Consider the following 25,614-nt stretch of genomic DNA (forward strand, 5'->3'; position numbering starts at 1 on the left):
ACACTATGTTCCCCGAGCTCATTTCTAATTCTAGTGTCTGACTCTCCAAAGCCTCTGCAAGGGTCAGACTGCAGTTCTGGGGTATGACTTTCTCCATCAGTCTTTACAATGATGCCTGAGGTCCCCCAACAGGACCCGGGACAAATGCCTCAGTGCCTTTGGATTTATTGGGTAATGAAGGAATACAACAGCAATAGCTACCTGGACATCAATTGGCTATCTGCTGCTGCCTCAGACACAGATGAGGAACTTGGGATAGCTAGACTGCCTATGAGTCCCTGATCTCAGACCATCAGAGTGCAAGGCAGTACAGGAGGGCCATTTTATTGATTGAAAATAAATAAAAGGAACAAGATAAGAAAAAAACAAGAATGGAAACAAATCCCTAGAAACCATCCCAGAAATATTCTGTTTTAATGATGCAAGTTTATTTGGTTATATGCATTAGTACCATTGAATTTAAAGATGGTGTGAAAGATCATTGGTTTTCTTCCGAGCAGAAAGCAAAACAGAAGAAAGCCTGTTGTTAGTTCTGGACAGCCTGAGGAAGCCATATTTGGCTCATAGAAGGTAGTTCTGCTAAAAAATTGATCTGTTCAAACCACACTTAGGAACCTTCATCTTTGACACCTTGGGGAAAAGTGAAAGAAAAAAATCATTATGTTGCCTAATTAATGTCCGTGAGTGAATCAGACCACAGGCTTGCTGGCAGGAACACACTAGTGATGACTGCTGCTTCCCTTCATGCCTTTCCTCCCAAAGCCTGACAGATACTGGTGCCCACAGTACGCTGTCCCAGTAGGGGTGATGTGCAGGGACTATCTCCCCACACTTGTGTAGACATCTCCTTGCACATAGGCCAGAAAATCCTTCCTTGCAGAGAGCAGACATCAGACCCCCTTCTACCTCTTGGGAGACACCTCTCTGAAATGACACTTCCAAACATCTTAAGGCCCTGAAATCACCATCACCCTTACTGCTCTCACGGACATGTCCCACCGGACACAGAGCTGGGCAGCGTGGCCTCTGAGTGGCCCACGGAACCATGTCTAGATCTCTGTAAGCATGCTAGCTGAAATGTCTGGACTCTTACCAAGGCACTGACATTAGTGTTGCTGTTGACCTTTCTGCCATCTCCCCAGCCCCTTTAACCCGCATGGTTACTCAGGCAATCATGTGGCCTAATATGTTGGAAAGAGCATGGATTTGGGGTGACACAGGGGCTCGTGCATGCACAACACGGGACTGTGGCCATTTAGTTATGAGTCCTCAGCGAAAATACCTTTTCTATACTTTAACCCCAGAGCTACACAATAGATAAAAACACTGGTTGCACACTATTTAGGGCACTGCAGATCTAACTCAGTGGCAGAGCACTTACCTTAGGAGCTTGTTTAGAGGTTCTTCCCAGGGAATCCAGATCCTCGCGTACCCTTGACCAAAGAGTGGGCCTCTTCTATTAGGAAAGACTGTCCTCTTCAATCAAGTACAGCTTGCAAAAGGTATACACGAGCAGTGAGAGAGGAAGTGGACACCTGCTTAGCTCAGCAAATCAGCCGCGTTAATCCTGATGATCAATGGGGTGGCAGATATAACAGTTGGATAGCCCTTATCTCCTAGAGTACTTGTCTATCACACAGGCTCTGAGTTCTATTCCCTGGTACAGGAAGAAACAAAGCAAACAACCTCTTGGAGTTTTCCAGTAGTGATTAGATGCCGTAGCATTTCCTAAAGATGCCTACTCAGAAGCCATAAGTAGCTAGCCAATAAGCGGTCCATTTCTTCCCCAGACCTTTGTCCCTTCCCTGTTTTTGAACTTGTCAAATAACAATTTAAAAACATTTATCTGACCTTCCACTCTGACACCAAGATGTCACCATAACAAATATACTTGAGGCAGGTTTTGAACTACAGAGCAGAGCATTGATTCATTCCTTCATCCAGTATTTCTACTGTAGGAACACTCTGAGAGCTGTTAGAAAAACAGAAGCGAAGGACAAGGTGTTTACACCCTAGTCAGGGGAGCAATCAGCGAGGTTCCAGAAGCACTGAAGAGAAGCAGGGTCACAGCCTCTTGGGAGATGAGCAACAACCCCTCACCAGAGGCAGAGACAGTGCGGGGATGGGGTATCAGAGCTTAGGCTGCCATCCTAACTGCCTTGTTGTGAATTGATTTTGAAGCCAACCAATGGGCAGCCTTGCACAGAAGGGTGCTATAGACTGTTGTTTGTGAAATACCCGCTCGTCTGCATTTCAGAGACTGGGTGGGGGAAGGGAAGAGCAGAGGCTGCAGGGCCAGTTGGGGAAATTACAGCGACTGCTCATGGTCTTTTGTCAACCACAGTGACAGTGGACTTGAAGGGAATGGCCACCTTAGAGAGGGCCAGGTAGATGTGAGATTCAAAGGAAAGCACTCTGAGGAAGACGTGCAGAGGCAGAAGTCCAGGGTTACAAAGTCACTATGGAGAAGTGCTGAGGAAGTCAGGATCAAGAGGCCACAGAGGGCAGGGTGGAGCTGAGGACTTGGGGAACACTCCTCCTTAAGGGTTAGGAGGCAGGAGAGGCCCGGAGAAGACACTAAGCCACCAGAGAACAGTCTCTGCAGACACTCACTGCATAGCCCACCATTGTGTACTGTGTGACCTTGTGGACCTCACAGTTTTGTCTATGAGGAAAGAAAGGCCTCCCAGATAACTTTAGAGAATTCTGTGGGGAGAGACAGAGGACAGAGAGGGTTACATGGAAGGCAATGGAGAGTGGAGACTCCTGCCAGGGAAAGCTGGTGGCTTTGGGCAGCCAGTGCTGGACAAATACTGCTTGAGAGATGCCTGCGGTAATAGCGTAACTTGGAACTTTGGAACAGACCCTTCCATCTGAGAATGGAGGCAGCCTGGGGCTTCGTCACTCTCTCCCAGGAAAAGACGGTCAGCTGTTCCTCACAGCTAAATCTGTGTGTCACCTGGCCTTTGTCTCCTCCTAAAATTCACTGCCAGAGACACAGCAGTGGGAGAGTGGGTTCTTTCTCTCCCCCGTTTGTCCAAACTCTAGAAAATTCACTTTCCTTTGCCACTTTCTGTTTCTGATTTCTTTTGGAGTGCAGGGAAACTGAGGCAGTGGACTATGGACTCAAGTGTCAGGTTACAACATGACTGGAAAGAGGGGCAGGAAAGCTGAGCAAGGCTCTTGTGGTGAGAGGCCACAAGCCACAGGCTCTACCCAGCCTTCCTCCCCGGGGTCTCATCTTTAGGACTTGGCAACATCATCCGGATTGGTCTCTGGCTCCAGAAGGGACCTTGATTGACAGGTAGAAGGAACCACCTCACTTCCAGAAAAAATTGGCCAACAAGTCGAGATGCTGGCCTTTGTCCCCACTGCAACTGAAGATGCAAGCAAAAGAAGCAACTTCAGGTACAAATGATGTAGAGCATGTGCAGAGATGAACCCAGGCTGAGGGAAGGAGGGACTTTCCTCAGGAGGCGGTGCCCTCTTTTTGTCGTCCTGGATGGAAATGTAGCTCTGCAGCTATAGATACACTCCAGCCTCTGGATTTAGGTCAGCATCAAGACAGGGTGAAGTGAGCTGGACTGGAGCCTCCCTCAGTTAACCTAATCTAGACAACCCCTGCACAGGCATGCTCAGAGGCTAGCTGAATAATTAATGCCTTATAGGTGCACATGGAGGCTGTCTTTCAGGCCATTTCAGATTCTGTCAGGTTAACAACGGAACACTAACCATTACTTTCTCTCATTTTGATTCTTCCCCAAGCCCAGGTAAAAGTGGTTTGAGGAGGAGAAGCACCTAGCTGGGAGATTCCTTGAGAGTGGGGCTCCTGGGAGCGCAGGGCCACCTCTGAGCCCAGGTGGCCCTGCTGGAGGCTCTGCCCTGAGACAAGGACCTCTTTGCCTTCACCTCACTGATGAGGACACAGCTGCAGAAACCCAGAAGTACACCTTCCCCTGTGGTTGTCCCTGGCCACGTGGTCCACAGGGGAGGAGCCAGCTGTTGGAGAGGGCTGGGAGGTGCAGCAGTAATGAGCGGAGCAAATAAGAATTTGGAACGGACACTGTGTCTTCAAAGAAGGAAACAGAAAGAGCAAGCAGTTCTAAAGACCCACCAGCTTGGGTAGATGACTAGGCACCAGCGTGGGACAGAGGAGCCAAAGGCCCCAAGAACGTTTCGACGAGCCCGAAGGTGGGATTTGGTCTCTGAGGGGATTAGCGGAGAGAGATGAGGGGAGAACCCAGGATGGAGACTAGGTGGGAAAGAAATGCCAAGGTCCATGAAAGATGTCTCAGCAGAGGAGATATGAATGTATATAACGACTAAATATTAAAAAAAGCAAAGAGCCGGGCAGTGGTGGTGCACGCCTTTAATCCCAGCACTTGGAAGGCAGAGACATGCAGATCTCTGAGTTCGAGGCCAGCTTGGTCTACAGAGCAAGTTCCAGGCAGGCTCCAAAGCTACACAGAGAAACCCTGTCTCAAAAAACAAACAAACAAGCCGGGCGGTGGTGGCGCACGCCTTTAATCCCAGCACTCAGGAGGCAGAGGCAGGAGGATCTCTGTGAGTTCGAGGCCAGCCTGGGCTACCAAGTGAGCTCCAGGAAAGGCGCAAAGCTACGCAGAGAAACCCTGTCTCGAAAAACCAAAAAAACAAACAAACAAACAAACAAACAAACAAAAAACAAACAAACAAAACAAAAAAGAAATAAAGAACAAGACTTCACATTGGAAGAGGTCATAGGTAAAATTAAAAAAAAAAAACTTTCTAGATAGCACTATGGTAAAATTTAGGAATATGAACCTAGAGAAAGAAAAGGCAAACAACCCATTCACCCCCCAAAACCAAACCAAACCAACAACAAAAACCTCTCTGAAATGAACTAACCAACAGACAGGAAACCAAAGAATGGTCTGGAAGGATGACTCGGTGGTTAAGAGCACTGGCTGCTCTTGCAGAGACCCCGCCTCTGTTCCCAGCACCTACACTGTGCCTCACAACTATCCCTAACTCCAGTTCTAGGGGATCCTACATCTTTTTCTGTACCTCTGAGAGCATGTGCGCGCGTCCACACACACACACACACACACACACACACACACACACACACACACACACTGGTGTGCAGGCAAAACACGCATACACATAAACCTTAATACAACAACAAAACCCAACATAACAAAACTTCTCAGGCTCTGGTCATGCACGTTTGTAATCCCAGCACTTGGGAGACTGAGGCAGGAGGTTTGAGAGTTTAAGGTCAGGGTGAGCTCCATAATGAGACCTTGCCTTAAAAAAACAAAACAACAGACGACAACAAAACCTCCAAACAAAACCCTAAGCAGCCAAACAAAGATGAACAGCAGCAAAGCTCTACTAAGCTACCACAGTAACGAGGTTAGTAAGGAGAGTCTCGTATCGAAATGGCACGAATCAGTAATTACTAATAGAGGTTCCGTTTATGAGGATTCTCACCACTCTGAAAATAATTCGTAGCTAAAGAGGCGTTTATATGGAGGAATGCAAGACAGTGAAGAAGAGTAAAGAAAGAGGCCTGACCTGACGTCTGGGAGAAGAGAGATCAGTGCTTAGATGGATGTGTGCCCATCACCAGACAAAAAGACCAGTCACTCAACTGAGGTTGCTAGAAACAGGACCACACAATTACAGGATGCACGTAATAAGAAATCAAGCCATGAAAATGAGGACATAAATTAATGAAGCAGAGAGTAGTGACATTGAGACATTTAGCCAAACTAAAACAAGGCATTTGCGAACGTGACCAGGAATAAGTAACGTAGACAGAGAATGGAGGATTGGGAAGGAGCAGGGGCTGACTCACATAACACATTAGAAAGAGTAAGAGAATAATATAGTAAGGAAGAAGGCAAGACCTTTTAAACCCCTGTGTGATTTGGAGGATATGTACAATATACATAATGTAGTCTACAGCACAGAGCAATGAAAAGAACTGAAAACTAAGGCCAGGCCTTATGCCCTGGATAAAAGGCCCATATCTGCATTTGCACAGGCTAGTTGCAAGGAGCCAAAATATTTCAGAAAACAGGAAGAGGACTCTGCCTGCCGTGTTTTATGGTGCTGGTTGATATTTGGCTTCAAGATCTGATAAGGTGGTAAAAGAAAATTATTGTCTACCTGATTTGGATTTCCTAATTGTTAAATATTAACTCCCTGAATCCAAGAGCATATTTTAAAGCATATAATAGACAGGTAGATTAACTCTAGAAGTAAATTCATGAACAATCAAGTGCCACTCAAAATCATGAAATCTATTAAAGAAATGGCCATACAGCTGGGGACTCCTTAACTTTGATAAAGTCTATATATCACAAATTTGCTACGAATATATATATTAATAGGGAGGCCATTCATAACCTTATTTTATGATCTGGAACAAGACACGGTGTTGAGAAAACACAGTTACTTAATATAGTTCAAAGTCTCCTTTAGACGTGGGAACGCAACAGAATCAAGAGAATAAAACACCAGCAAAGTCATTAGCCACGAGGATCACTTGTGAAATATCCAGTGTGCTTTACAGCTAACTAGAAGGCAGAATAGGAGAAACAGGCACTCCTTTCAGGCTAAAAAAATATGAGTTTGTTTCCTTGGGAAAGGTCTAACAAAGAATGTGAAAAACATTTAATGACAAAAATCTAACTTTTATTAAAGGTGATGAGACTTAGGACGATGTTCATTGCAATACAGGAAATGTAAGTTCTTCCCAAATGAATCCACGCATGAGGGCCACTTTAAGAATAATGAATGGCAGAGTGGGGCGCACTGGCTTAGCAAACAGGGAGGTGGCTAGTTTTGTGTGTATGTATGTTTGCCTGCATGTGTGTATGTGCCCCATGTGTGTGCAGCGCCTATGGGGACAGAAGAGGGTGTCGCATCTTTTGGAACTGGAGTTACGGATGGTGCTGAGCTGCCACGTAGGTTCTGGGAACTGAACCCAGGTCCTCTGCAAGAGCAACACGTGCTCTTGACCACTGAGCACCTTAACAAGTGTTGTAAACTGTATAACATGAGAGAGGTCCATTGATTCCTAGGACAATCTTGAATTAGAAATGAGATTCTCCTGTCACCCACTGATGTACCACAGAGTCTGGTGACAGCAGAGGGTGGCGTGGCCATTAGTGAAGAGTTAGGATAACTTGTGCACAGGTGACATTCTGACCTCCAGAGGTAAATGTGAATGTGAAAGTGATATTGAGAGGGACATTTTGCTGTTGTTATTAGTGGTGATGGTGGTGCTCTCTGTCTCTGTCTCTGTCTCTGTCTCTGTCTCTCTCTCTCTCTCTCTCTCTCTGTCTCTCTCTCCTCTGTGTGTGTGGCATAAATAAAACACAATAAAATGATATTTAATAAAGGACCAAGGCAACAGATTGATGGTAGATGTGAAGGTATTTCAACTTTTAAAACTGAAAGCTGGATGTTGTAGCACAGGCTTGTAATCCCAGCTACGTGGAAGCTGATTCAAGATGATCCAAAGTTTAAAGTCTGCCTGGGCTACAGAGTGAGTTCAAGGCCAGCCTGGACAACTCAGAGAGCCTCTGTCTCAAAATACAAAAGGACAGAGCTATATTTCAGTGACAGAGCAACTCCCTAGCATGCGCCCTCTTCTCCCCAGTACTGCAATGAAAATCCAACAAGAAAACTGACCTGGAGGTTTCTAGAACACAGCAGCAACTAGCACAAATCAGGAAGGAAGAGGCAGGAAACAACTGGTCAGAAGTCAAGCGAGCAACCTGAGTTCACGGGAACCCAAGAGACACCCAGAGAGATGCTCAACCTCATTAGTGTCCAGAGAAGGGAGACTAAACAAGACGCCATGTCTCAGCCACCTGATCACCAGCCTTAGAAGGCAAGCTGCTACCAAGTGTGATGATGACAAGGAGAGCCAGGGCTCTCAAGTCAGCTGGTGGAACTCCTGCCACAGCCGCCCAGGAAGGACAGACATGTTCTTTCCAGGGAAGTGGCCTAGGTGGCTGGAGCTGTCCCGAAGCTTGAGAGCGGCTGCTTCATCATTCGGAAGTTATTCAACACCCCTGTGGAGTGAGTGAGCCAGAGGAATTCAAGGACAATCACAGGAGGACACTTAGCGAGGATGTCCACAACACGCTGTGTGAGGTTACAGAGAGCTGCCCAACCAACACACCCATCAGCAGCAGGGGAATGCAAAAGCAGTAATACTGTTAGCTGGGGGGTTCGTTTGTTTTAGCACTTCTCGTGACCCAAGCATTTCTCAAAGCTCTTCCCGTCATAAAAGCCCATTTAATCGTGCAGTGTAAGCATGCTGGCTGTCTCGTGATCTGTATTGGGGACCTGAGACACAGGGCGATCAGTGTGGATCACACAGCCTACTAAGTGGCGGAGCTGGTGCCATGGGCTGGCTTAGAATGGGGTACAGTGCCTTTTCCTCATCCACAATATTGCTTTCTGAGGCTTTGCTCACCTTAGGTTAGTCACAGTCTGAAAACATTAATATGGAAAATTCCAGAAGGAAACAGTACGTGCATTTTAATTTACACACCGCCCTGTTATGCTTTTCCTGGGAAGTGAGTCTTGTCACTGTTCAGCTCATTCATACTGAATACACCGCCCAGTATTCATCTATAGCTACCTCTACCTGTTCTATCACATGGACAGTTATGCTATTAAAACACTGTATTCAAGGGACTCTTACTCATTGGCCTAAGGAGTCCTGGCACTGCCACCCTCGGCTCAGCACTTTGTCCACACTGAACTATCTATTCAGCATCATCACAAGATGGAGAAGGTGAGTATAGCACAATAAGGCACTTGCTGAGAAGAGACTACACTCATACAATACTCACGCTATTGTCGGAATTGTCCTAGTTTACCACCAGTTACAACTGTCACTCTCTTGCTGTGTCCAATACCTAAATGAAGCTTCATGGAGCTGGAGAGATGGCCCAGTGGTTAAGGGCCCTCATTAATCTTTCAGAGCACCCAAATTTGGCTCCTAGCCCCCATATCAAGTGGCCCTCTTCTGGCCTCCATGAACATCCACAGTCATATCCACACATCAACACACAGACACATACACATAATTAAAAATAAATACTTAAAAAACAAAATATTCAATTATCATTTGTATCTGTGTGTATTAGTTAATTTTCTTATTACTGTGACCAAAATGCCCGAAAGATTACTGTGAGGGCACAGTTCTTCTTGGCAGCGAGAGCTGGGGCAGCAGGAAAGTGAAGCAGCTGGTCACATTGTACCTACAGTCAGGAAGCAGACGGTGATGAATGCCCATGCTCAGCTTGCTCTCTCCTTTCCCGTCAGTCTGAGATCTCAGCCTGTGGGATGGTGCTGCCCATTCAGGGTGAGTCTTCCTGCCTCAGTTCAGCTTTGGTAGCAACAAGCTCACAGGCAGAGCTTTGTCTCCTAGGTGATTTCTACATCTCAGCAAGTTGACAGTCAAGATTGACCATCATAGTGTACATGAAAAAACAAAACAAACCACAGCATATGTAGGATTCAGCATCATCTGAGTTCTTAGCCAGTCATTCTGGGTGTTGGGGTGTGAACCCCTTAGTTGGAGAATGACTGTGCTCTGTGCCATCAGGAACCAGCTTTAGCAACAAGACCTTGAAATCACAAAGTGAAGCGTGGGCTATTGAGTTGACTCAGCAGGTAAGGGTGCTCATCGCCAAGCCTGATGACCTGAGTTGGATCCCCTGGATCCATGTGATGGAAGGAAAGAACCACATCCTGCCTTCTGACTCCCACCGGGAGGCCTTAGCACACACCCCCTCCCCAAGGAATGGGAAAGAATTGTTAAGTGGCAACTTGGGATCACGCTCATGTCATAATCAGGTTAGAAATGTGTGTTGACTGTCATCCCCTGACTGGATAGACTTCCAAGGACATTGGATGAGTCCCTGTAGGTGGTAGCTAGGGGCAAGATGAAAGGGAAAACCAGGGCTTTCATACAACGACTTGTGTATCTATTATGGCCTAGAGGGCATGAGGAACTCAAAACTTGGGGACCATTTGGGTTGTTGAGGGACAGAGGAAGGTAGTCCTTAGAGGAGGAGACTGACAGTACAGGAAGGAGTGTTACAGGGAGACCACCCCCAATGATCTGCTCCTTGCCAGGCACAAAAAAGACAGCAGTAAGGAGACACACATCTTTGTCAGTTCTGGTTCACTTTGTGGCCCATCCCTGTACGCACCTAGAAAAGCAGGCCAGCATTCCCCCTGCTGTCTAAAAAAGGTTTCTAGGCCATCTTCCTCATTGCTGTTTCCTGGGCATACTAATTTTAACATAACCCTGAGCAACACAAAATTAGGGAGCAAATGCTATTTAAACATACACGACACAAAATGGCTCAGCTTCCAGATGCTCACCAGATTCATGGTGGCTTTTCCTCGCTCACTGTGGAGTACAGCTGATGTCCCAAGTTCTAGAAGGACTGTCTCAGGACACACAGCTGCCCCCAGGCATTGTACAGAGAGGCAGGGGCACAGGGTGTGTGCCAGGGAGGATGGCATTGTAAGGAACTCAGATGAATCCTCCCAGTAGAGACTCCCAGAGTGCATAATGGCTTGTGGGCTGCCATTCTGGGAAGGCAGGGCTGGTTTCAGGGCCCCCAGGAGGATGCATGCCCAGTGTAGACAAAAAGCCCCAAATAAGGAGGAACCCTACCCCCACTCTATGACGATCAGACCCTAACTGTCAGAGTTTGACCCACTGACTGGCAATGCTTTGAACAAACGTATGGTTAGAGCCCAGCTCTCAACAGTCCTTGGAGCCTCACTCCAGGTGACAAGTCTCAGGAAGGACAATTGGTGGTGTTAACGTGGAGTCTTGTGATAGCTCTGAGTTCCGGGTTCTTGAACGTACACAGAACTGAGAGCAAGTAGTTTTGTTAGAAGACTAAGTAGATATCATGCAAGCTAGTATCAGGTTCTATCAGGATGGCTGCAGGCTCCCTACTTGTTTTTCAAGGTTCTTTTGAGTTAAGGGGTGGGAAAGGAGCTGATCCCCAGGTGTGGGAACTAGATGGACCCTTGACTTGGCTGACAGATGGATTATCATATAACTTGGAATGTTCTGCACACTTGAGCCATAAACCTCATTTTAAACATATACACTTTGGATGCTCTATGTGTGCGCAGGCCATATCTTTCTTTCTTTCTTTCTTTCTTTCTTTCTTTCTTTCTTTCTTTCTTTCTTTCTTTCTTTCTTTCTTTTTTTTGTGTTTTTGGTTTTTCGAGACAGGGTTTCTCTGTGTACCTTTGCACCTTTTCTGGAACTCACTTTGGAGACCAGTCTGGCCTCGAACTCACGGAGATCCGCCTGCCTTTGCCTCCCGAATGCTGGGATTAAAGGTGTGCGCCATCAGCGCCCAGCTTGCCATATATTTCTTAATTGTAGGCAAATGTCCCTATAATGCATATTCGTGAGATGGTAATAGTTTTCCTTTGACAAATCATTTCAGGGCAGACTTGTCCTTATTGCACTCCTGCTAACTACTGGGTTAGCTGGCCTTCTTTGTCTATAAGCAGGTATCTGACCAAAAACTAATTGCTGATGGGGTGGAACAAGGTGTTGCCCTGCTGGGGAAGGACACACAGACATTCTTTCAAGGAGAGTTGACTAGGTCACTGGAGTTGTTGCTACACTAATCTGCCTCAACTTTCCCTCTGAGAACTTTCTCCTTAAATCTTTATAAGTATGCAAAAATAAATTTTATAACTGCTTTCTGTTGAAATAGGGGCATTGTAAAATTTAGAAGATGGTCTCTCCAAATGTTGTTTCTAAGGAGACTACCTTGGGGAGGGCTGAAAATTGTCCAATCGATTCCCTTTCCAGATGGTCAAGTGGGGACTAGGGGGTGTTCTTGCTGAACTCATCAGGCCACTGTTCCCATTGTTCCAGTAGGGTCATTCATCAACATCTGAGTCTCTTTCTGAAGATGGCCTGAGGTCTCCTTATAATACCATTTGGAGCTAGATTTGTTGAATCCTGGAAGAAATGAACTATCTTTTTATTGAGAAGACCTGGGAGAGGGCAAGAGTCAGTAGAATTAAGGGTAGAACAGACACAACCAGAGGAAGGAGGCCAACCAATGAGACCCAAGATTTCCAACCTGTGCTTGAGAAGGTATTACTCAGGTGTTTGCCAGTACCACCTTCAAGGGCATTTTTGACATTTTGTGGGACTGTCCCTGACTTGTTAACTTAGAAGCAGCACTTTCCTGGAAAGTGCTTACCCACTTTCATGCCAGAAGTCAGTCTAAGGCCCATCCATACTGTTATTTTTAGATTTTTATTATTTTTGGGTTTATTTATTTATTGTAATTGTGTGTACATGTGTGTTTGTGGGGGGGTATGTGCACATGAGTGCAGGTGCCTTCTGAAGCCAGACACATCTGATACCTCTAAGGCTGTCATTACAGGTGGTTGTGAGCTGCCTGGCCTGGCTTCTAGGACTTGGACTCTGGCCCACTAAAAGAGCAATATTTGCTCTTAAGCTGGCTGAGCTATTGTTCCATCCCAGGCCCCTTCTTCTTTGAAGGACAACCTCGTCAAGGGAATCTAATTGATCTTGGATGTAGGTGAGACCCTGGGCTATTTCCCTAAGAGCCCTGGTTGTCTCTTTTGGTAGCTATTGTTGAATTCCTGGTAGTTCTCCTAGTGGTTAGGCTGTCAGACCTAGACCCCAAGTAATCCGCTCAGGGTGGTGTTAACAAGGAAGCTGCTTGCTTAGGGGGTATGTTTCTATATAGAAAAATGCAAAGAGGCATGTTTCTGGCCAAGGAGTTGTCTGGTGTCTCGTAGAGGGAAGTTCTACTCTAGATGAAAGATAATATCAGGCAGGCCTTATACTCACATGTCTAATAGAAACCTGGAAAATCTGGCAGTTTTGCTTATTGAGAAGATAGTAGTCTGAGGTCTTAAAGTTGGGTTCTCTGATAAGTTCCTAATTATTACACTGTGGTGATCCCAAAGACAAGCACCGCAGATTCTCTCTTATTTGTGGATTCTTGCTTTAGATGTGAATATATAACCTAGAGTCAGCATAGAAACCAGGAGAGTAAAAAGGAACCATAGATAGGGGTAGAGGAAGACTGAGGGGACAGTAGAACATGGGCGCTATGAAGGGGGATATGAGAAAAGTGAGGCGGTTAACTGGGAAGCAGGGAGAGAGGCCAACGCAAGGTAAGGAATGGGGGAAGGATATACCACTAAGAGTGTTTGAAAAAGCCATAGGGGTCTAGAGAGATTACTCAGGGCTTAAGGGCACTGACTCCTCTTGCAGAGAATGGGGTTCAATTCCCAGCACCCATAGGGCAGCTCACAGTCATCTGTAACCACAGCTCCAGGGGGATTTGATGCCCTCTTTTGACCTCTGCAAGCACTACATCACCTTTGTGGAATATTATTTTAAGATGTATTACATTTGTTTCTGCTGTGGCACCTGTCTTTAGTGATGCAAAGGTGTGTTGCATTCTTCTATGTTGCATCTGTTTAACTCTGTGAACCTGTGTTACTTTGATTGGTCTAATAAAGACCTGAATGGCAAGGTGGAGGAAGGGTAGGCAGGGCTGGCAGGCAGAGGGGATAAGTAACAGGAGAAACCTGGGGAGAAAGAGATCAACGAGCAAGAAAAGGAGGAGAGGAGGACCCAAGGTGCCAGCCACCCAGTAAGAAATAAAGAAAAAAAATACAGAAATAGAGAAAGGTAAAAGCCCCGAGGCAAAAGGTAGACAGGATAATTTTAAGAAAAGCTGGCAAAGAACAAGCCATACTAAGCTTGGGCATTTATAAGAAAGAATAAGACTTTGTGTGATTTATTTGGGAGCTGGGTGGCGGGCCCCCCAAAAGAGTAAGAAGAGTAAAACAACAAACAACACAACACACGGTACACTTAAATGCAGGCAAATATTTACATACGTGAAATAAAATAGCTATTTAAAAATTAATACATAAGTGTGTGTTTTATGAATATAGATATAGTTTGAATAAAGTTATTCCACTGGGGCTGATATAGCTGCCCTCAAGAACCATAGGCTAGGAAACTCTCTAGTGTCAGTCATGGGAAACCGCTCTTTGGGCTGTTGGTCAGGGGATTGAAGGGACTCCCAAAACAGTGTGGGCCATTTCTCTTGCCCTTGATTGGCTCACAGAACTTGAAGGCTAGACCCTATTGCTGAAGACACCTTGTACTTTGGACACCGAACTTGGGGGGAGGAATCAAGCTGGATCTTCTATGAAAGCTTCCTCTCTGAGAACTAGCTCTCATGGTATGCAAAAATGCTCTGAAAACTGCCAAGGTATAAAAACAGCCAACAGTCCTATCCAGCTGTAAGCCTACGAACCACAACAATAACTACATGGCAAAGCATCTGTGGTGGTGCAATCGGGGCATTTGGGTCTCGAGGGTAGCCAACAACTAACTAATTGGACTTAAGGACTGCTCAACAGGACAGACTCCATGCCTGGTCCCGTAAACCCCATGCATGCCTGGTCCTGTAAACCCCATGGGTCTTAGAGGGGACTCTACCACTGTCACTTCCCAAAACCAGTATAATTTCTGAGTGCATTGTAAAAAGGGATCCTTCTCCCTGCAGATCAGTGTAACCCCCACTCCTCGTGAAAGAAGCTCCAGCTTATCAACATGTAGATGACAACAGACTATGGGGTGCCCAATCCCAGTTGATACAACACAACCCCACACCTAAGGCTCAAGGAATATTGTAGAAAAGGAAGGAGAATGATTGGAAGAGCCAGAGGACCAGGAAGTCTACTGTGAGATAATGTCTTCTCTATGACAGAGAAGCTGCATCGATGTGACCTCAAAAGATAAGGTTGTCTAAACAAGACCTGCACAATGACAGCACCAGCTGACATGCCAGCACAGGTCGGGGAAGTCTCCTAAGACCTCACCCCCACAAGAAGAGTATCAGGCAATTAGCAGACAGTACATAACTGAAATGAGAACCAGTCTTTTCTGGGAATGAGTGCCTGAGTTTGAGCAGTCACCCCTAAACACATACTTATACTAGCAGCATTTAGTGAAAGATTAAGCTGTACTTATATACACATATAAGAGGTGGGAATGATGTAAAAAATAATATTTGTATGAAATTCTTTTTTAAAAAACCCCACTAAATATGGATCTGAGTAAATGATGGGCTTATTACTCCCAAGTCTGGCCCTGTAGAATCAATCCCTGAGCTGCCAAATTGGACCCCAAATTCAGTGGCTGGGCTTGCTTTTCTAGGCTCTGGAAGTACCAATGACCTCTTTTAGGACCCCATAGGGACTGAGAGGAGCCTAGACTCTAGCTGTTACAGTGGTCAGGCTCTGGGCCTGATGCTTCCAAGTTCTTGCCATCTTATCCAAGAATGAATAAAGGAGAACACAGACTGCAAAGTAGCAAGGGTTCTTTATTCAAAGCAAAGTGCTGACAGATGAGAAAAAGATGCATTGTCAAGATAGAGAGCGAGTCTACAAGTCAAGGGCCTGGTTATTGTGTGGACTTTCCCTCTATGGGGTTCAAGAGGAGGAGGAGGTTGGTCCTAGGGGCCCACTTCGGGCCGTTCTTTATTTTGATGGACAGCTTGAATTATATAACCATTTCTGTACTATGTTGTGCCCCTTTCGACAGTGTGAAATTAATGCCTAGTCATAAAATGGTAAGTCGGGGATTCTCATTAAAGATTCATGAGGACACAGTTTGCCTTACTGCACACTCATCCAAAACTAGCTCAGGTCAGGAATGCCTTCCTAGTCACATATCTGGACATATGAAGAATATGACTGAATAGAGTCTGTTTAAGTTTGGTGATTGGTCATTTGGGGGAAGAGAAACTTATTCCATTGTTCAGAGTGGAGTGTGTGTGTACAGCTCCACCCATATGAGGATCTGTGGGTTGCTAAAAAGTTGCAAGGGACATTGTTTACAGATGTGAACAATACGTGCAGCTGAGGAAGGTCTTGGCTGACAAGCACAGTATTAGGAGAGAGGTGCTGTGCACAGCCTAAGCCAAGTGGAGCTCCAGGTTGCTAAACTATCCCCTATGCCAGTAAAGGGAAATTAACCGTCCTTGGTAGCTTTTTATAGGCAAGAGGCTTAGGGTGACCTAGAGGTAGGCCTTTCTCAGGAAAAAAGGGGAGTTAGATCATTCATAAGTTAGAAGTTTGGTAAGACACCAGAAAGCAAAGAGTCTTTACAGATATCTTTAAGGTTAATCCCAGTCAAATGATAAGTAGCTATGGAGTCCCCAGCAAGGAACTCCATTAGCAAAGATAGGCAGGTAAGTTTTTCACCAGTGCCCCTTCACCACATCACATATACAGAAAGCGGGCAGTTGCTTCCCATATATGAACAACGATCCATTAGGGAGGAAAGGATTCCCACTTGTAGTTAGTTGGGAGTGGACCAGTTTCCAGTCACCTTTCTCAAGTTTTTCTTTTCTTTTCTTCTTTCTTTCTTTCTGGGCCAATAGCCACCAACTGGCAGAGGACCAGAAAGACTAGCCTCATGTTTCCGTGTGTTTCCTAAAGCCTACTCTTCAGGCTGATGCTGGCTGTATGTGGTTCCATCCTGAAGTGGAGACACAGCCAGGAGCTGGGTGAGACTTCAGAGAGAAGCAGTTGGACTGTCTAGGTCATAAGCAGTGGGTTCTTTAAGATGCTGGAACATGGGAGAGAACAGAAGAGTCGAAAGAAAGGTTTGTAGAGTGTTCGTGATGGCAAAAGGCAGAGGAAGGCTCGTTAAGGGTAAGCCTGGCATGCCAAAGAATGATTCAACCCTAGGGTAAGTGAGCAGGTACTCACCATCTACTATAAGAGGGGGCAATCCTAGAGAAACTTCTACCCAGAACAGAGACTGCCTCGGAGCACAACCATCAACTGTCACTCATCTGCTTGGTCAGTGTGTCCTCTGAAGAAGAATTTCATATGTGGCTCAAAGCCATTTGGTGGGATTTTCCAGCACAGAAGGATGGAGGAGTCTTTGGCGCTAGAGAGCTGAATCCAGCTAAGCATTTGAGCAATTTATATAGCTGCCAGAGTCAGCTAAAAAAATAAAACCCTTTTACCCAGGTTTTGTATGAAGGCTTGTTCCCCTGGTCTAACCTCCAGGGGTGAGGTTAGAGTTTAAAGGGCTTGGAGTCCTGTACTCGTGGGTGGCTTGTAGAAACTGGCCCAAGTCAACGAGGTACCTTAGTAGGTGGACAGCCTCAGGGTCAATAAGCAGGCCTCTGCAGAGAGAGGTGCAGCATTTCATAGGGGTCATCTTGAGCACATGATGTGTTTCCTATCTTCATCAGGGCTGTTAGGAGTATGGTGAGCCATTTTCTAAGGTCTCCTGGCACAAGTTAGCCAAGAGAGGTGCAGCATTTCATAGGGGTCATCTTGAATGTATGGCGTGTTTCTTATCTCCATCAGGGGTATTAGGAGTAGGGTGAGGCCATTTTCTAAGGTCTCCTGGCACAAGTTAGCCAATGAATAGTTAAAAGTCTGATTGGCCCTTTCCAGAAAACTGAGGTCTGCTGCAATGTGGGTATTATTGTTGTGACCCCTTGGGTGCCCTAAGTAGTAAAGGGTGGTCGTGACCATCTTTGGAGTGACCTTGGGAGGCTGAATCTGGAAATAATTGTTCTGAGGAATCCATTAACCACCTTAGCGGGTAGTGAAACCTTCGATCCACCCCATACAGGTATCTACTGCTACTAGGAGTTCCCTTTAGCCCTGGCCAGTCCTTGCCGGAACAAATGTTCTGTTTTTGAATAGGGTTAATCAGGGAAGGCATTCCTGGTTTAGGACTGTTAACTCCACAGACGGGACATGTCTGACACACCAGCTTTGATGGCTGTCATTAAGCTGATTCCTGTCAAAAGATGGGAGGTGGGCTGGGGAGACGGCTTGGTGTAGGGAGAATATTTGCTGTGCAAGCTGGAGGATCTGGGTTTGAATGCCCAGTATCCACATTCAAAATCCAGGCATGGCTATGTGTGCCTGTAACCTCCACATGGGGGCATGGAGGCAGGTGGATCCTGAGAGTCCGCTGGGTAGCCAGCCTAGACAAAACAGTGACCTATTGATTCAGTGAGAGACCATCAAGGCAATAAGGCGAAGAGCAAGAGAAGAAGACCCCAGATGTCCTGCTCTGGCCTCCATATGTGTGCACACAGGCGAGTATACCTGCATGCTTACACAAATGCAATGCAACACACATGTTAAGTTGGGCGTCCATCGTCCTAGTGGCTCTAGTGTCTTATTGAAATGTAACAGGGACAGGCTTGGGGTGGGGGTGTCAGCACTGTGGCTTCTGCCTCTCGGTCATCCTTTTGATTTCTCTCAGAGGTTGAGCTGTGGTCCTTCTGATGCCCTCTACAGTGGATCACTGTCACCTTCTCTGAGAGATTAATAGCTTCTAGCAACCGAAGAATCTCTTCGTGGTGTTTTAGGGAGGAGCGCTTTCCCGTCAGCAACCTTCTTTCCTTCCATATGGCAGCATGGGTAGCCAACACCATAAAGACATATCTGGAATCAGTATAAATGTTAGTCTTTTCCCTGTACCTAGGGCAAGGACTCTGCTCGGGGTGATTATTTCATCCTCTTGGGCAGATGTCCTGTGGGGATGAGAGAGGAGTCTTGTGTCTGGGTCACTATAGCGTATCCAGCTTTTCTTTTCACCTTGGAGCTCATGACCACGGCCACCAGTGTACCATTCTTCCTCTGGAATGGGCCCGGGCTGGTCTTCTACATCAGGTCTTACAGCATAATTTAGAGAAATAACCTGTTCCTAATAATGTTTGGCTTCCTGTCCCAGGGACATAAGGTGAGCAGGTTTTTTAAGTATCAATAAGTTTTTATGACTGGGGAGAGTAGCTTGGTATCAGTTTAATCCCCCTCTATCATCCTGATATTTCATTTCACTCCTAGAATGCCTTTGGCAAAGTAGAGCTTTGGACTTCCAATGGTTGGCTTAGAGTTATCTTGGTAGCCTTGTCTAACAGAAGGTCAGGGGCCACTGTCACCCTTAGACGATTGGGCCATCCTCTGTTTACTTTTGTCTCTATTTCTAAAAAGCACAGGCCACCTTCCAGGATGTGGGGCTTAGCCACCGGGTTAGAGCCTTAAATGGCTGTTTTCTTTTCCTTTGCTGCAAGGGTATTGTCAGGCCAGATATTCCTGGGACAAGGTCCTGACCCAAGGAAGGCCTGCCTGCTTGAGGGCCTTGAAGGCTGGCTGTATTTCTGAAGCCCATCACAGTAGGTTCATTTCTGGTCCCTTAGTTACCCCAGAGAGGTTCTAGCTACGAGCCTCAAATTGGGGAGCCAAAATAGAAAAATTGCCTTGTTCTAAAAAAGAAATGGTGTTTGGTCACCGGAGATCGCATGTATAAGAAGTGTGAATATAGTCCACATCTGAGTCACATGGTCCTCCGGGTAAGCATGTGTCCCAGGTTTGTTACCCTTTTGAGAGAGATTTGTGCCCTTTTAAATTTTGACACTTCCTATCCTCTCTCTGCCAAAAAATTAGGGGTCTTAATACTGTGAGATTACCAGACCATCTGCATACTGTAAGACTGTCTCCCCTTTCAGCATCAAGTCTCTGAAATTCCTTCCTTATCCCCTGGCACAAAAGTGTGGGCAATCCCCAAAGTTCCAAGGGAATGCTGCACAAGCGTATTGTGTTTTATCCCCAGCCCACTTCAGGCTGTGAAGATTCTTATTTAAAAGCCAGTAGGAACTAGAGTCTTGACTGTAGTGGAATAGAGAGAAAAAAAAAGGGCATCTTTTATATCTGACATTGAAAACCACAGGGTGTCTCTTGGGAACCTGGCTTAGGAGTATCCAAAGATCAGCAAAGGGCAGATAGAGATTATGGCTTCATTTATCAGTCTCAGTTCTTGGACCAGCTGAGAGTTTCATGACCTGGAGAAGAGGAGTATTACAGAGTGATTGGCAGAGTTTACAGTTCAAACTTTAGGAACTGGTTTGTGGCAGGTTGGAATCCTTTTTTTGCCTCCCTGCCTTGATAGGATAATAGGAGAGGTCTTGTAAGGATCTGAATGGATGTGGCTGATTTTTTCTGTCCCGAACCTGGGTTGATCAGCAAGCAAATCCTAAAGACCAGCCTGGTATCTATCTGAGAGGGGAGGTGCCCAGCCTCTGTCCCAAGGAGAGCTTTTTGGGGGGCTGTCTAAATTGTAAAATCACCTTGAATTTTATCAAGTTTCTCCCTAGTAAAGGGACTGAACAGCTAAAGTCAATAAGGAATTCATGAGTAAAAATAAGCCCTTCAAAGCAACAAGCAAGCAGTGTGGAGTGGGGTGGGGTGGGGTGGGGAGTAGCGAAGTCTAAACAGTCCTAGAAGTCACTGTGGTCATTTTCAAGCTTAAACAGGTCTGTAAGCCACTGGGAAACTCCTCTGGGTTCTTCAAGCGATTTCTCGGTTTTCCCTTACATTGCTGGATATCAGAAATGGCACCTGTATCTGAATGGTCGGTCCATTTAGTTCCAGACACTTCTCTCAGTGGTGGGAGCTCTTGTCGCGCTTGTCGACATGGGGTTCCACTATCCACATGTCGGGAACTTGAAAAGAGATTTGGGAGTCAGGTTCAGGAGTGATTTGATAAGGGACTACCGGAGTTCCCCTCGAGAAACTCTCAGACTAGAAGTAGTGTGTTGTCTAGAGCATCCAAGATTTTCTCTCTCCTTATATCCTCTGGTCCTTTGAGTCCTGGACAGACCGATGGATCTTGATAGAGAACCATGAAGGTCCGGACACATGAGGTCTCAGACCATTTTCCTTGCCTTCTATGAAGGAGATCTAGTTGCAGAATAGTATTTTAATTAAGGCAACATTTTTGAGGTCTTTTCTCTCCGTCCCCCAGTTTGTATGGAGGCAAGGCAGTATTGTAGTAAAACACAAGTTTTGCCAGTGGTTAAGGATACACCTGAGAGAGGAGTCTGCTGGAAGAGAGGAGATTCCCAAGATGACTTGTAATAGAGAGAAGAACGGACCTTACTCCCACCCTGAGGTGTTGAGGCTGCAGGTTAGGCTGTTCAGGAAGCAGGTCATACTGAAGACTCCAGGAGCTCCTCGCTTTGGAATCTCTCTTAGGTGGGAGTCTCCAACCTTAGCTGGAGGTTTTCCCACATAACCTATGTCCTTGTACCAGGTGGGACATTCTTGGGTATGCACAGCGGCAATCTAGATAATCTAGCGGCAATCTAGATTACCTAGCCTCATCCCCCAGTGGCATTCCTTAGATAGTCAGAGGCAAATGTGTCCTATGCTTGCCTGGAGGTGGGAAGTGTTATAGTGAAAACAAAGGTGTGGGTTAACATGAATGTCAAAATACCAGGGTTCAAACGGCCAGATAGGAGCTCTGCAGAGAGGAAATAAGAAGGCTTGCAGCTGGGTATGAGATAGGCAAGCTGAGCTGGTCAGACGAAAAGGGGAGCAGCGGTCTCTAGGAAAAATAACAGAGTCGGTCCTGGCAGGCTTCCACCTGAAAAATATATACAAGGCTCTGCTGTCCTTTCCTAGGCTCCTGCATCTAATGTATCTAATTGCAACAGACTAAATTGTAAGAATAACTTCTCAGAAAGCCTCCACCTATTCCAGGAAGGAGACCACCCCCAAGGAAAGGAGTTAGAGGTCAGCAAGGGCAGCTGCGGTTCCGCCTTGGCCACGGTGTCTCCGAGGGTCAGAATGCCCCTTGGTGGTTACATGGCCTTGAAGCTGCAGTTAGGCAGTGGCCACCACGTCAACTCATACACCCAACGAAGGGTCGGAACTCAAAGACCTGCTGTCATTGTGTCACCTCCACAATTGGGCCTCTCTCCTTTTGTGACGATCACAGGAAGAAATATCCCCAAAGGAAGATCTTGTCAACCATGATTTGGGACACAAAAAGGGTCACCTCACCCCTAAATATGCCACCCATTTGATAAATATCCATAAGAGCCTCACTAAATTCCTCAACTCAGAACCTTCTATGTCAAGAGGCAGGTCCCTTTCACATCTCCTCAGCGCAGCTCGCTCTGCTGAGCTCTGCTAAATAAACTTCTACTATACTGTCTGTCTTGCGACTGAGTTCATTCTTTTGAGGGCAAGAACTAGGTGACTCCCACAACACCAACAAGAGGAGGCTGGGTTTTGTCGATATTCACAGAGAGTGAGGGGCCCACGGCTTGGCGGGTGAGCTCACTTGCTGCTGAGCCTGACCACCTCAGTTGGTTCCTGGGACTCACATGGGAGGAAGAGAGAACAGATTTCTACAGGTCACCCCTCTGACCTCCACATGCTTACCGTGGCATGTGCGCCACCCATCTGCCTGTCATCCCAGCTCCTCTCTCTCAACAAATCAATTCATTTAATGAAAGTAAGAGAAGTAAAACCACCTCAAACCAAAGAGAATCAGGCATTCTGCTTCAGCCAAAAGGAAGAACTCATTAGGCCTGTCTGAGAGATGTAGATAGCCGTAAATCTTAATGATTGCTGCGTCTCCAGAGTCATTAGTGTGTGCAGGAGGGTGGGGGGGCATTTTAGAAGGTGGTTCATAGGTTTAAGCCAGTAAGGGAGTTGTTTTTGTCCTGGATCAGACCTGGGGCCTTTTAACAAAGACAGTTAAACCTTAAAGGGAAGGTTCTTGAACTCTAGAGCTCAATCTATACATGAAATTGGAAACTGGGAACTGATATCTTGATACAGAGGAAAAGAAGAGAGGATTTCAGGAGAATGAAAAGTAAAACAATGTTTTGTTTTGTTTTTTATTTAGTGCCAGACATGTGCACACACAGAACGTAGACTCAGATAATGTGTGAGCTGACCTTGAGCTGGGCATGGCCTATATTGCTACCTAATACCTGGTGTCCTGTTATGGGAATCTTTAAATGATGAACACTCTAGTGGTTTTTAACCATTTTCTCCGTGCCTTCTAGAGATAGCCAGTTAGAAGGAGAGAGGAAAATACCTTCAGAGGGGTGGGCTGTGATGACGCCTTTGGTGTGCTTCCCTCCTGGGTGGCTAACCAGTTGTGTTACTGTGGGGGCTGGTTGTGACCTTGGGGACTGGTTACTTTATCAAACAACGGAGAAGGCATAGACAAGCAGAAGACAGCAAAGGCTTTGTTTAGAAGAAAAAGGCAGAGAAGCCGAGAGGGAGCAGCAGGCTCTGGCACCAGAGCTACTCTTTCTCTTGGGGTTCTAATGAGTTGAGGTAGAAAGGAGAGCTGATTCTCAGGAGGGGGAGCTGGGCTGCTCCTTATCTTGATTGACAGATGGATTATAAGCTTGGATGGTCTACGTATGCATGGACCACACAGCCTCTAATTACTGGTGGCTGTGTGTCCCTATCAGCATATACCAAGATGGTAAACCGGAGTTTTCTGCTGGTGGGTCATTTCAAGGGCAGATTCATGGTCATTGCGCTTGTGCTTCATGCTGGCTCAAGCTGCCCTCGATGATCTCTCTTCCTCATGCACAGATCTGGCCAAATCACACTCACAGGGGAGAAGAGTTGGGAATTGCCCTACGAGGGGAGGGGTGGCTACATCTTTCAAGGAGAGTTGCCTGAGTCTCAGGGGTGGTCCCTATACTAACTTATAAGATTAACTGCCTCAAGGTAGTGAGTGAGCGACCCTCTTGAGTGCTAGGTATGACCTCATGCCAAAGGCCTAAGAATCAAGGTTTCTCTCAATTGCTATAAAAGGATTTCATTTGCCTCAGGGGGACAAGTCTCTGTTGAGAATTAGCCTGCTGCATCTTCATCCACAGTGTCTATTCTCTCTCTGTGTGTTCTTTATTAAAATTTTGTATCAAATTCAGTCTCATAACACTTTTAGCCCTGTGTCTTGGGCTTTTTTGGGTCCTACACCCAGTGTGGTGCTCAGGGATTACTTCCAGGGTTGCTCTGCCTCTTTTACAGGTTCTCAGATAAAAGAATTTCAAAACAGACTCAGAAGGAAAGTCAAGGACAACTTTATCGGTGTTTAGAGAAAAACACCTCATGACTGCAATCACTCCTGCTGAGCCTCATTTCCAGCCTGTCACGGTATGGCTTTCTGTGTGGCATTTGCCTGTCCAGGTGATTGACAGGTTCATTCGGGTTAACTCTTAAGGGATAGGACAATGTCTTTGTTATCTTAAATTTTCTGGGGCAGTTTAGTTGTACCCACTCAAGGTCAAGGGTACAACTCAGACCCCATTCTTCTGACTGAAACCCATGTTAGTAATGGTCAATTTAAAAATCAAACCAACAGAACAAATCAAACAAACAAAAAACCAAGAACACCCAAACAAACTAAAACCCCAAATCTATGAAATAGCCATGCTTTCCCAGGAGGAGGTGCCCCTCCACGGTCCTCCACAGCCCAGCCGCTTGCACCTTCCTCCCCTGCTAAGAAAGGAGAGCAGCTGTGATGGCCCCTCCTGCCTTTTATGTGACATTTCAAACCCCGAGGAGGACAACCGTGACATTTTCCCTTTCTTAAAACCAGTCTTCTTTTCCAGGGCAATGGGGAATTGGCATCTGGGGTTAAGAAAGGAATGGGAGTGTCCGTTCTGGGTGGCCTCGAAGCCTGGCCAGAAGCCCGACACCGGGCCAGCTGTCCTCAGGCAGGCCAGGCAGACGTGTCAGGCGGAGGGGTCAGCCGCAGGGGTGGGGGTTGCCTCTGGAGCCATTTGCTTGGTTTCACTGCTGTGTGACAGGTGGAACACTGGGGTGGGGAGTAGAGAGGGCTCTAGAGCCGGTCCAGTCTGGCTTTGAGCCTTTTATGTATCACACGGGCATCATGAGCCCTCCCTGTTACTCCAGGGAAACGGGCATTTTGTGACTGTCACAAACACAACCCGTGGAAAGGCTTCCCAACCGGTGAAGTGCCACACACCTTCTTCTCCTCGGTGCCACTTCTGAGTCCCAAAGGCTTGTGGGTAAGGGGGAGTTTATGTTTGTCATATTCTAGCTCCAAAAAATAATATGGAAGGACATGTCCCACATTCAGGTAGGATATGAAAAAAAAATGATGGGGTCACGAGAATCTGGAATCTGTTTGAAGCCTCCCCCCAGCTGAGAATGAAGAATCCCAGCACAATGAACAACATTTCCTGTGAAGGCTGCTGGCATAGAGATAATACTCCTACGTATGTTTTACGTTAAATGAGTAATGAACCAGGCTTAAGGCCTGTACGACCTTCAAGTATGATTTTACTCCTTTCCCAGGTGTTTTCTGGGAACTCAAAGAAACGAGAGGAACTGCTTACAAGGAAGCTATCCCAACTTTTCGCATCAGGTAGCTCAGGGATGGGGCCTCCCCTGAGTCCTTCCAGGTGCTCCCTTACCCCAGAAGCCTCTCCTTGAAACGTCTTAGCAAATTTTTGAAGACGGTAACTTCACAAACCCCCCATCCTGTCTGTGAAGAGACAATGAAGTAGGCCACACCCACACCCATGCTGGCAGGTATGTCTCCCTTTCTCCCAGACTGCTCTCTGCCTCTTAATTCTCATGCTTAGCATCTGATAAAACAAACCCAAACCAAAAAAAAAAAAAAAAAAAAAAAAAAAAGAAAAAAGAAAAAGAAACAACAAA

At 46.2% G+C, this 25,614-nt stretch overlaps 1 long non-coding RNA gene across 1 annotated transcript; it reads right to left on the bottom strand.

The window, feature by feature from the left end:
* Positions 1-406: 406 nt before the first annotated feature.
* Positions 407-4,351, bottom strand: LOC119087664. The gene is made up of 2 exons (XR_005091175.1): positions 1,382-4,351; positions 407-630 (listed from the first exon to the last, which is right to left on the bottom strand). It is a non-coding gene; the product is annotated as an uncharacterized LOC119087664 (long non-coding RNA).
* Between the last annotated feature and the right edge of the window lie 21,263 nt (positions 4,352-25,614).

Source organism: Peromyscus leucopus, chromosome 3 (assembly GCF_004664715.2).
Source record: "Peromyscus leucopus breed LL Stock chromosome 3, UCI_PerLeu_2.1, whole genome shotgun sequence".
NCBI lineage: Eukaryota > Metazoa > Chordata > Mammalia > Rodentia > Cricetidae > Peromyscus > Peromyscus leucopus.